This window comes from Crocodylus porosus, unplaced genomic scaffold, assembly GCF_001723895.1.
Source record: "Crocodylus porosus isolate Cpor-Errol unplaced genomic scaffold, CroPor_comp1, whole genome shotgun sequence".
In the NCBI taxonomy this organism is placed as follows: Eukaryota; Metazoa; Chordata; order Crocodylia; family Crocodylidae; genus Crocodylus; species Crocodylus porosus.
In genome coordinates this window covers 18,069,614-18,073,052 of record NW_017728920.1, presented here as the reverse complement: position 1 = coordinate 18,073,052, position 3,439 = coordinate 18,069,614, and the positions used below count along the sequence as shown (strand labels likewise).

General features: G+C 40.4%; 1 long non-coding RNA gene across 1 annotated transcript in view; it reads left to right on the top strand.

Moving 5' to 3' along the window:
- LOC109312547 overlaps positions 1–1,036 on the top strand; it is a 28,887-nt gene extending 27,851 nt beyond the window's left edge. The window contains exon 3 of the long non-coding RNA XR_002101843.1: positions 957–1,036. This is a non-coding gene — a long non-coding RNA (uncharacterized LOC109312547). The remainder of the gene's footprint in view (positions 1–956) is intronic.
- Positions 1,037–3,439: the final 2,403 nt, after the last annotated feature.

The following is a 3,439-nucleotide window of genomic DNA, read 5'->3' as shown; positions in this document are numbered from 1 at the left end:
GTAAAGACGTGCCAGGGGACTTGCAATGACCTCAGCCAGTTCCTTTAGAACTCTAGGGTGGAGATCATCCGGGCTGGCTGACTTGAATACATCCAACCCCTCCAGAAGCTCCCTAACTAAATCCTCGCTAAATCCTCACTAACTTTATTGATGTTATTTATTTCTTTGGTGGTTGTTTAATTATATGCAACACAACCGCAAATATAGTTGCTAAAAGTTCCAGGAAGGACTTCACAGAGCCAACATAGACATTCAATAATAGACATTAAAAAGTAATATTTAAACAAAAAGTTTAAAGAGAAAAACCTTAGAACTGGCTATGTATTATCTGGTAATCCATGTTCATACTGGTTTACAGAGCTGATATGATTGCAAAGCCAAGAACTGTTTACTTATTTGTATATTTTATTAGAAATTTAAAATACACAAGAAGGCATCTGTCTTATCCTTAGTAGCTGAGCAATTAAACAAAACTGAAACTTGCAGCTAGTTTCCCCACTTCTCCCCAAAAAACCATGGCCTGCAACAAAATAATTCTTTGCACCCAAATAGTTTCCAGCAAATTTCATCATTCTGAAAGCCTTAGTGCTAGATTTTGACACTGCTACTCAAGCTGAGAAGAAAAGAACCTAATTCCAGGAGAAAAAGTTAAACAATTTCTGTTCAAACTGTTATCTGAAGGAAAATGGAGTTTAAATGAAACACAGAATTTTTTATGGGGGGACTTTTATTTTTTTACAGACAGTGCCTATCTTACACAGGAAATGCTGAGACTTCATCAATTTTTTTTTGATCAAAACGAGTTTGCAGCTGAAAAGTTCATCCTTTATAAAAATTGTCAAACTTTCTCAGAAAAGAACGATGATAAAAACTGACTTTAAAAAAATCCATAAAAATCCTTTCCCACCAGGTTTTAAAAATGCCATAAAAAATCCATACAAATGCTTTCCCACCAGATCTACTCCAGGAGTAATCTCACTGAAGTCAATGGTATTCTTTGCTGGCTCTACTGAAGTCAATGGCTGTGCAACATGAAGAAGAGAGTCAGAATCTGGCCACAAATCGCAGGCTCTAAAACTGAGAGGACCTAATGGAGAATACTCTCCTGGCATTCCTTCTCTTTGAAATGGAGGGTGTCTGAATGCCTCAAGTGATGTTAACTTTGGTAAACTGAAGGAGGCAAATTGCCTGTTTAATTACTTAGGTGGTGTCTATGTAAACAACCCCCTCCCCCGTTTTTCTTTTTTTTTAGTTTAAAAATACATTCCCTCCCCTTTCCCAACCAGTTCTGACTTTCTCTCTGCCCTCTTTATGGCTTATAAGTGATTACAAGTAGTATAGTAAGCCCCTTTTTTATATATTGTAAATAGTATTCTGTTATGTTTGTGTTGATTTTTAGTGTTTTATATTGTATTATATTGTATTCCTATCGTTTGTGCATTGATTTTTATTGTTTCATATTAATATTGTATGGTTTAGGCTTGTGTCTGTAAAGTGATGTCAAGTATCCATTCCCATCTTGTTCCCATGTTGTCCCCATTCCTGTTGTGTAAGTATATTGCAATTCTGTACTCTCTCTCATGGAAACTGGTTTTCCTTGAATGCCTGAAACAAAAGAGTGAATGAATGAGTGAAACACAATGATAGCAAGACCCTTACTAAACCACCCCACCATCAAAACCAATACCTGGACCAATGACCCAACCAGTGGAACCTCCCTCAGCATTCAAGAAACAAAAGATGAGGCAAACCACCATTGTGCCAAGGCTGCACATCCTCAGTAAGAACATCTGGAACCCTCTGGAACAGGGTTGACATTGCCTGGACATGCCCTCCCCATAGGAGATCATAAGTAGTCTGTCCCATAAAAAAGGGTAGTGAAGACCGACTCCTGCGGATGCCATCTTTACCTGCTCCATGTCACACTGCCTATCAACCTAGAGATCCTGCCGGTGACCCCCCTCTGGACAACACCTGCTAGAGAAAGATCCCGACTGGCCATCAAGGACCCCCTCCCAGCCTGGATAGGTAGCTATCTCCCACATCCTCTCTTCAACTAAGGATTTGGAACCTCTCTTCTTCTGTCCTCCTGGACTTGATCCCCTGCACCAATCCTCTTTAATCCATACTGCCATTGTATGTGCATAAGTGTGTGTGGGAGTGCTTGTGTGAGTGTGTGTAGGAACCAAGTGTAGTACAGTGTTCATTTAATAAAACCGTTATTTGGACCCCAGAGTTGGGTTTTGCTTTACTACTGTTTCAGCCCTGCTCCAATCTCTGCTCCTCACCCCTCTAACTTCTGTCTCATTTGTCCCTCTCCTGCTTCTAACTCACAGCCACCTCCAACACCTGTCCAATGCTCCTGTGGCTCCAGCTGCCCTGAGCTCCTCTCTTCCTGCAAACCCGTTTCTTTGCTATTGTCTCATCCCTATTGCCTTTTACCCTGATTTCTGCCACTTCTTTTGCCTTGTCTCCACTGCCTTCTTTCCTGGTATGTATATGTATATTTGATCATGTGTGTGATATACGAATTAGTGATCCGTGTATGTGTATTGGGTGTGCGGGTATTGACAATTGATTTTTCTCTGACTTTTGGTGTGTATAGTGTGTAGGTGCTTGAATAAGTGATAGGTGTGCATGTGCCTAGGCTGGTAATTTTGGATATGTGTGTGCCTGAGTTGGTAGTGTGTATGCATGCCTTGTGGGGGTATATGTGCTTAGTGTGTGTGCATGCACCTTATGCATGTGTATGCACCTAATTGATGTTTTGTATGTGTGCATGTGCAATTGTACACCATGCCCTCCTGTCTAACAGCACAATATTGAGATCCTGAGCATTGGCCTGACCCCACAGGGCAACATCTAGATTAAGAAAAGCAGCTGACATGATTGTGTGACATCTGTGTTGGACTGAATATTGGGTATCTTGTCTTTTAATGCTAAAATTTTTAAAGAAAATTGCCCTACTGAAGTTACATTTTCTCTCACGGATGCCTTTCTCATTGGATTACTATTTATATGTTGTGAACAAGAACTCCATAGCACTAGATATAGTGCAAATTCTGTCCCTACACAGTTTCTAAACTCCAATGACATTCAGATAGCAGAGGCACTGACAGAGACAGTCATGGGCTAGAGGTAAGAATAGCAACTGTACATTTTAAATCATAAAGACATGGGGGGCATGGAAGGGAAGGAGTAGGATAGAAAAGAAAAGATGAAGAAATGGAAGTGCAAAGAATGGTGAAGATAATGGACCTGAAAGAATGGTGAGTAGAGAAAAGTGTGGGGAATAGCAGGATTTGGTCTTTTTTCCTCCTGTGTGCCTGCTCCTTTTTACATCTTTCTTTTCTCTACAGTACTTTCTCTCCTCCTTCCTCTGTATTTTATCATCTTTCACTAGATGAAGGATAATCATTGCCCTTTGCCTCAGATTACC